Source organism: Triticum urartu, chromosome 3A (assembly GCF_056163025.1).
Source record: "Triticum urartu cultivar PI428250 chromosome 3A, HENAU_Tu73, whole genome shotgun sequence".
NCBI lineage: Eukaryota > Viridiplantae > Streptophyta > Magnoliopsida > Poales > Poaceae > Triticum > Triticum urartu.
In genome coordinates, this window is record NC_141875.1 from 351,325,483 (window position 1) to 351,334,916 (window position 9,434).

The following is a 9,434-nucleotide window of genomic DNA, read 5'->3' on the forward strand; positions in this document are numbered from 1 at the left end:
GGGCCTTTTTCTCTTTTTCATGGCCTCTTTTCTTTCCCTTTTTTTCATTTTTCGTCCGGAGTCTCATCCCGACTTGTGGGGGGAACATAGTCTCCATCATCCTATCCTCACTGGGACAATGCTCTAATAATGATGATCATCATACTTTTATTTTCTTACAACTCAACAATTACAAGTTGATACTTAGAACAAAATATGACTCTATATGAATGCCTCCGGCGGTGTACCGAGATATGCAATGAATCAAGAGTGACATGTATGAAAGAATTATGAATGGTGGCTTTGTCACAAATACGATGTCAACTACATGATCATGCTAAGCAATATGACAATGATGGAGTGTGTCATAATAAATGGAACAGTGGAAAGTTGCCTGGCAATATATCTCGGAATGGCTATGGAAATGCCATAATAGGTAGGTATGGTGGCTGTTTTGAGGAAGGTATATGGTGGGTGTATGATACCGGCGAAAGGTGCGCGGTATTAGAGAGGCTAGCAATGGTGGAAGGAAGAAAAGTGCGTATAATCCATGGACTCAACATTAGTCATAAAGAACTCATATACTTATTGCAAAAATCTACAAGTTATCAAAGCAAAGTATTACGCGCATGCTCCTAGGGGGATAGATTGGTAGGAAAAGACCATCGCTCGTCCCCGACCGTCACTCATAAGGAAGACAATCAAAACATAAATCATGCTCCGACTTCATCACATAACGGTTCACCATACGTGCATGCTACGGGAATCACAAACTTTAACACAAGTATTTCTCAAATTCACAACTACTCAACTAGCACAACTTTAATATCACCATCTTCATATCTCAAAACAATTATCAAGCATCAAACTTCCCATAGCATTTAACACACTCATAAGAAAGTTTTTACTATTCTTGAATACCAAGCATATTAGGATTATTTAAGAAAATTACAATGCTATTTAAGACTCTCAAAATAATCTAAGTGAAGCATGAGAGATCAATAGTTTCTATAAAACAATTCCACCATCGTGCTCTAAAAAATATATAAGTGAAGTACTAGAGCAAAACTATATAACTCAAATGATATAAGCGAAGCACATAGAGTATTCTAACAAATTCCAAATCATGTATGGCTCTCACAAAAGGTGTGTACAGCAAGGATGATTGTGGTAAACTAAAAATCAAAGACTCAAATCATACAAGACGCTCCAAGCAAAACACATATCATGTGGTGAATAAAAATATAGCTCCAAGTAAAGTTACCGATAGAAGTAGACGAAAGAGGGGATGCCTTCTGGGGCATCCCCAAGCTTTGTCTTTTAGGTGTCCTTAGATTATCTTGGGGGTACCATGGGCATCCCCAAGCTTAGGCTCTTGCCACTCCTTGTTCCGTAATCCATCAAATCTTTACCCAAAACTTGAAAACTTCACAACACAAAACTTAAAGTAGAAAATCTCGTGAGCTCCATTAGCGACAGAAAACAAAAGACCACTTCAAGGTACTGTAATGAACTCATTGTTTATTTATATTGGTGTTAAACCTACTGTATTCCAACTTCTCTATGGTTTATAAACTATTTTACTAGCCATAGATTCATCAAAAATAAGCAAACAACTCACGAAAAACAGAATGTGTCAAAAACAGAACAGTCTGTAGTAATCTGTAGCTAGCGCAAGATCTGAAACCCCAAAAATTCTAAAATAAATTGCTGGACATGAGGAATTTATCTATTAATCATATGCAAAAATAATTAACTAAATAGCACTTTCCAAATAAAAATGGCAGCAGTTCTCGTGAGCGCTAAAGTTTCTGTTTTTTACAGCAAGATAACAAGACTTTCCCCAAGTCTTCCCAACGGTTCTACCTGGCACAAACACTAATTAAACACAAAAAATACAACCAAAACAGAGGCTAGGTAAATTATTTATTACTAAACAGGATCAAAAAGCAAGGAATAAAGAGAAAATTGGGTTGCCTCCCAACAAGCGCTATCGTTTAACGCCCCTAGCTAGGCATAAAAAGCAAGGATAGATCTAGGTATTGGCATCTTTAGTTTTAGGGAAAAAGAGAGAAAACTTGTTATCTATGGAATTAATCTTTCTATTTTGACAAAGTACATGTCCATTAATGGTAGAAGAAAGATTAAGAATGTTGCTGAAATTGGCATCTAGGCTAGCTTTTATCACTTTAATAGATTCGTTTTGGTAAGAAAGCAAAAGAGATGTGATTTCAGCTTTCTCGTTAATAGGGTGCCGAAATATAGTTTTCATCCTCTCATAGGTATCTATGGGGTCCCCTTCAAGAAAACCCTCCTCGAAAATAGAATCTAAAACCTGTTTGAACGAAGCGGGCAGCCCAACATAAAAGCCTTTTAAGTAAAGCTCAATTTGATATTGGGGTACATAGCTAGCCCGGATCCTTAACAGCCTATCCCAAGCATCTTTCAAAGATTCATCAAGTAAATAACGAAAAATTCCAGAATCATCTTCATCAAAATTACTAAGGTTCTCATTGATAACTCCGGCAAGTTTTTCCATAGCATTCCGATTTATGAGTTTAGATAAGATAGCAGGATTGTCTAAAGCACTAGAACTTGGGAGAGAACCCCCAATTCTTTTTGGTTCCGACATGACGAGGGAAAAGCAAGCGAAAAGAGGCAAATAGAGAAAGAGAGGGAGGATAGAGAGAAAGGGCGAATAAAATGGCAAGGGTGAAGTGGGGGAGAGGAAAACGAGAGGTAAATGGCAAATAATGTAATGCGGGAGATAAGGGTTGTGATGGGTACTTGGTATGTTGACTTTTGCATAGACTCCCCGGCAACGGCGCCATAAATCTTCTTGCTACCTCTTGAGCACTGCGTTGGATTTCCTTGAAGAGGAAAGGATGATGCAGCAAAGTAGCGTAAGTATTTCCCTCAGTTTTTGAGAAACAAGGTATCAATCCAGTAGGAGGCTACGTGCGAGTCCCTCGTACCTGCACAAAACAAATAACTCCTCGCAACCAACGCGATAAGGGGTTGTCAATCCCTTCATGGTCACTTATGAGAGAGATATCTGATAGATATGATAGAATAATATTTTTGGTATTTTTGTGATAAAGATGCAAAGTAAAATAAAAGCAAAGTAAAAAGCAAAGGAAATAACTAAGTATTGGAAGATTAATATGATGAAGATAGACCCGGGGGCCATAGGTTTGACTAGTGGCTTCTCTCAAGAGCATAAGTATTTTACGGTGGGTGAACGAATTACTGTTGAGCAATTGACAGAATTGAGCATCGTTATGCGAATATCTAGGTATGATCATGTATATAGGCATCAGGTCCGAGACAACTAGACCGACTCCTGCCTGCATCTACTATTATTACTCCACTCATCAACCGCTATCCAGCATGCATCTAGAGTATTAAGTTCATGAAAATAGAGTAACGCCTTAAGCAAGATGACATGATGTAGAGGGATAAATTCATGCAATATGATAAAAACACCATCCTGTTATCCTCGATGGCAACAATACAATACGTGCCTTGCTGCCCCTACTGTCACTGGGAAAGGACACCGCAAGATTGAACCCAAAGCTAAGCACTTCTCCCGTTGCAAGAAAGATCAATCTAGTAGGCCAAACCAAACTGATAATTCGAAGAGACTTGCAAAGATAACCAATCATACATAAAAGAATTCAGAGAAGATTCAAATATTGTTCATAGATAATCTTGATCATAAACCCACAATTCATCGGTCTCAACAAACACACCGCAAAAAGAAGATTACATCGAATAGATCTCCACAAGAGAGGGGGAGAACATTGTATTGAGATCCAAAAAGAGAGAAGAAGCCATCTAGCTAATAACTATGGACCCGAAGGTCTGAGGTAAACTACTCACACTTCATCGGAGAGGCTATGGTGTTGATGTAGAAGCCCTCCGTGATGGATTCCCCCTCCGGCGGAGCTCCGAAATAGGCCCCAAGATGGGATCTCGTGGATACAGAAGGTTGCGGCGGTGGAATTAGGTTTTTGGCTCCATATCTGATCGTTTGGAGGTACGTAGGTATATATAGGAGGAAGAAGTACGTCGGTGGAGCAACAGGGGCCCACGAGGGTGGAGGGAGTGCCTGGGGGGGGGGTAGGCGCGCCCCCTACCTCGTGGATTCCCTGTTGGTTGCTTGACGTAGGGTCCAAGTCTCCTGGATCTTGTTTGTTCGAAAAATCACGTTCCCGAAGGTTTCATTCCGTTTGGACTCCGTTTGATATTGCTTTTCTTCAAAACCCTAAAATAGGCAAAAACAACAATTCTGGGTTGGGCCTCCGGTTAATAGGTTAGTCCCAAAAATAATATAAAAGTGGATAATAAAGCCCAATAATGTCTAAAACAGTAGATAATATAGCATGGAGCAATCAAAAATTATAGATACGTTGGAGACGTATCAAGCATCCCCAAGCTTAATTCCTGCTCGTCCTCGAGTAGGTAAATGATAAAAAAGATAATTTTTGATGTGAAGTGCTACTTGGCATAATTTTAATGTAATTCTTCTTAATTGTGGTATGAATATTCAGATCTGAAAGATTCAAGATAAAAGTTTAATATTGACATAAAAATAATAATACTTCAACCATACTAACAAAGCAATCATGTCTTCTCAAAATAACATGGCCACAGAAAGTTATCCCTACAAAATCATATAGTCTGGCTATGCTCTATCTTCATCACACAAAGTATTTAAATCATGCACAACCCCGATGACAAGCCAAGCAATTGTTTCATACTTTTGACATTCTCAAACTTTTTCAATCTTCACGCAATACATGAGCGTGAGCCATGGATATAGCACTATATGTGGAATAGAATGGTGGTTGTGGAGAAGACAAAAAAAAGGATAAGATAGTCTCAGATCAACTAGGCGTATCAACGGGCTATGGAGATGCCCATCAATAGATATCAATGTGAGTGAGTAGGGATTGCCATGCAACGGATGCACCAGAGCTATAAATATATGAAAGCTCAACAAAAGAAACTAAGTGGGTGTGCATCCAACTTGCTTGGTCATGAAGACCTAGGGCATTTTGAGGAAGCCCATCATTGGAATATACAAGCCAAGTTCTATAATGAAAAATTCCCACTAGTATATGAAAGTGACGAAATGAGAGACTCTCTATCATGAATATCATGGTGTTACTTTGAAGCACAAGTGTGGCGCGCCCCCCTACCTTGTGGCTTCCCTGTTGGTTGCTTGACGTAGGGTCCAAGTCTCCTGGATCTTGTTTGTTACAAAAATCACGTTCCCGAAGGTTTCATTCCATTTGGACTCCGTTTGAAATTCCTTTTCTTCGAAACCCTAAAATAGGCAAAAACAACAATTCTGGGCTGGGCCACTGGTTAATAGGTTAGTCCCAAAAATAATACAAAAGTGGATAATAAAGCCCAATAATGTCCAAAATAGTAGATAATATAGCATGGAGCAATCAAAAATTATAGATATGTTGGAGACGTATCAGCGGAGCGTGTGGTGGGTGTTCCGCGCACACCCAACAGGGACACCATGCGCACTATACTACACCGAGGACTGCGCCACGGTGTAGCCTCCCAGCTGGAGCTGTCCTCTGATCATGGCAGAGTGGCTGAGCAACGACGATGGAACGGTGCCATTGGCGATTGTGGGAGAAGCAAACGAGATAAGCTACAGGGAGGGAGGGGAAAATGCGACGCATTACTCACCGGCCGTGAGGGTTTATATAGCAGGCTGATAAGCATTGGGATTTTGGGGGATTTCCCCGAGTCGGGCGGGAAGCTTGCGCGGGAACATGCTCACCGACGATTCATTGGCACCACCATTTGGCCAAAACAACGCCCCCGCGCGCTTCGCAAGCTTGCGCTGTAAGCTGTCTGCGGTAGCGGTGTGACAAGACGTGCGAGAGGAGGATGAAAGGCCATGTACACATACGATTAATAAAAAACGTTTGCGGTTTAATTACCTACTATACCCCCATCCTGGTTTATAAGTAGGATTTAACTAATAAAATACGAATGCATGTCGCCAAAGATTGTATAGTTGGATTCGTATTTGAACATAATTTCCAATTATATAATTTCTATAACATGCATTAACATTTTCTTGGTTAAATTTGAGGGCAAAGTATGGCACAGAATATAAAGGGGACTACAGACCAAGATGGAGGTGGTAGCACACAGCCGCTCTCTACGCAGCGATGCAACTGTCGGCCGGCTTATAGGCAACCATTTTCCTGCATGTTCAACTGCTCTATGCGTGTGGTTGCTTGCGGTTGAGGCGGCCGCGGCGTGCTCTGCTCGTGTCCCGCTGCACGCGCTCTGCTCACGTGTCCCTCTGGGTGCTCTGACCTTGTCCCTCCATGTGTGCTGCCAATGTTTGGGGCCGGTGCATGATCACGCATGCTCGTGTGCATGCGGTTGCACCGGGCACGACGCAACAATGCAGTTACCCGCTGCAAAAACTGCCATGCGGATGCGCAGAGAATCCAGGCCGCTCGGCCCTCATTTATTCCTGCGGCCATTTACCTTGATCTCTCACGTCACACGACACAATAAGCACACCCACATGACACATACAGAGAGGACGTCCTGCGGTTCCAATGGCGATCCTCGTGGCTCCAATGGCGCTCCTAGCGGCCGACGACGACAATGGCAGGCAGTTCACCATGCATCACGTAGTGGACACCCACGTGAGGGGGAAGGCCCTCTCAGTGGTGTACGCGAATGGTCCAGTCTCGGTGGAGAGCTCCATCCAAACTATGGAGCAGTTCCTTTCCGAGGATAAGTACCAAGTGGTCGGCTTCGACCTCGAGTACACCATCGGTCGTGCCGGGCACGGTCAGAAGGTTTCCCTCACCTAGTTGTGTGTGTGACATGACATCCTCGTCTACCACTACCGCCTGGACACAAGGCCTTGCGAGCATTTCTCTGGGTTTATCAACAGGTCCAACTACAGTTTCGCTACAGTGGACACCACCAACGATCTAAAAGCGCTCAAGGTTTCGGGCTTGAAATGCCCGAATCTTGTCAACATCCAGCACCACTATAAGGTCTGGGGCAGCGACAAAAACAATCGGAACTCCCTGGTTGACCTCGCCTCGGCCATCATCATCCCCTACTACATGAAGATGAAGAATGAGAGAAACAAGGACAAGAACGCCTGGCACAGTGTGTGGCATGAGAGACTGGATGAACAACATGTCAAGTATGCAACCAAGGACACGTACACAAGCTACGGCATGTACAGGCGGCTTGTTTACATGAGGAAGTGTCTTCTTCCTGCCCCAGACGAGGGGTCGAGCCATAGAGCAGTGGTGGGAGCGTCACAAGAAGTAGATGACTAGACAATCATTTCTCCTACTTTAGAATGCATGCAATTGTTTATTCAGGTGTGTGCGAATGATCTGTATAGTCACTTATGTAATTGGATGTTTATTTCAGTTATATATATACATGTTATTCTTTTGTAGACAGAAATAATCACACGGCTTATTAGTAGCAATCGTCTGTGTTATTATTGATCTTCGCACACATTTCTGATTACGGACCTGTTTTCCGTGTATCACACACATCTTGTTCAGTTGAACCGTTTCCATTGTGTTGCCTAATCACACACAGTTCATCCTAGTGAACCGTATGATGTATATCACACACAACTTCATCTGGCTTCCCGTTTCTTTTGTTCATCCTCATCGCAAACAGTTAATTGAACTGAACTGTATGCCCTGCATCGCACACGCAACTAAAATCTGACCATGTTTGATGCATCCGTCATTGCAAACGTTTTGCACCTTTTTGACGGGTTTTTACACCACCATTTGCGATCATGGCTTCCCACACAGTTTCGTCAAAGGGTATCTGATTCGACTATCGCATTTGGACCATCCTACAGTAGTGGATGCTCTCTTTGTGTTTCAATTATTGTCTTCCATGTGAGCATCATTAAAATTATCATTGCCTATCTAAAAGGCTTTAAAGAAAAACGCTTGTTGGGAGACAACCCAATATTTTATTTTTGTTTTTATGATTTTTTATTATTACACTTATGTTATTATTGTGTTTTAGTGTTTTAATTAGTATTTGTGCCAAGTAAGACCTTTGGGATGGTTTGGAAGATTGTTGATTTGATTATGTGAGAAAACAGAAACTTTTGTGCGAGTAACAGAATTGATCTGATCTGCTGGAGTGACAAAAAATTCTGATTCTTTTCCAATTTATTGATATACAAAATCCCCACGTTGTCCGAATTGTTCAGAATTTTTGGAGTTACAGAAGTTTGGCTAAAGTCGAGATTACTACGTACTGTTCTATTTTTGACAGATTCTGTTTTCATTGTGTAGTTTGCTTATTTTGATGAATCTATGGGTAGTATCGGGGGGTTGATACGTCTCCAATGTATCTATAATTTTTTATTGTTCCATGCTATTATATTATCTGTTTTGGATGTTTTATATGCATTAATATGCTATTTTATGTTATTTTTGGGACTAACCTATTAACCTAGAGCCCAGTGCCAGTTTATGTTTTTCCTTGTTTTTGAGTTTCATAGAAAAGGAATACCAAACGGAATAAAACTTTCGCGATGATTTTTCTTGGACCAGAAGACACCCTGGAGACTTGGAGTTCAAGTCAGAAGATCCACAAGGCGGCGAAAAGTGGGAGGGCGCACTGAGGGGGTAGGGCACGCCTGTCGGCGTTCGGGGAATGGGGGTCCCTGACTTGCCTGCCTGTGGCCCACGGCGTGGCTCCTCTAGCGGCCTGGTACGGCCCATCTTCACCAGCAAACACTCAAGACCCTGGTGAGGGGCCAAGCCTCGCGAGGCGGACGACACAAAACCTCCTCAGGGGTAGCCTCGCTAGGCTGGCTCGCGAGGAGTGGAGAGATCAAGGCGAGGGGCACCTCATGTGGTTTCCGTGACGTAAGCCATGATGACCAAGGCCAGGCGGGCACCAGCGGGCGCAGAGTACTGGTTTCCTCTTTGGTGCTAAAGGAGCAGGCACAGGCGAGGAGTCTCGAGGCATCAGGCAAAGGTTTCCATATTGGTGCAACAAGACCAAGACTAGCAGGACGGCAGGACGGAGATCATCGCGGAGCCCACGACGGCGTCACCACCAGAGCCTTTGGCAGGCGAAGACCACCTTTTGTCAGGATAGCTTGTACTAGATGTCCCCCTTCAAATTGGCTGCTGTGGGATCCCTTCCCGCCTAATATTTGGGAAGAGGACCAGGGCCTCTATAAATAGGACTAGCCACCACCATATGAAGGGGACGGATCATTCAGATCATCCTGAACCACACAAGCTCACCGAGCTCAAGAACACCTCTCCTTAGGAGGTAGTTCTTCCCTTGTACTTGTTCGTCCTCAGCCTACAAGGCAATCCACCACACCACACTGGAGTAGAGTATTACACCACATCGGTGGCCTGAACCAGTATAAACTCTTGTGTCCC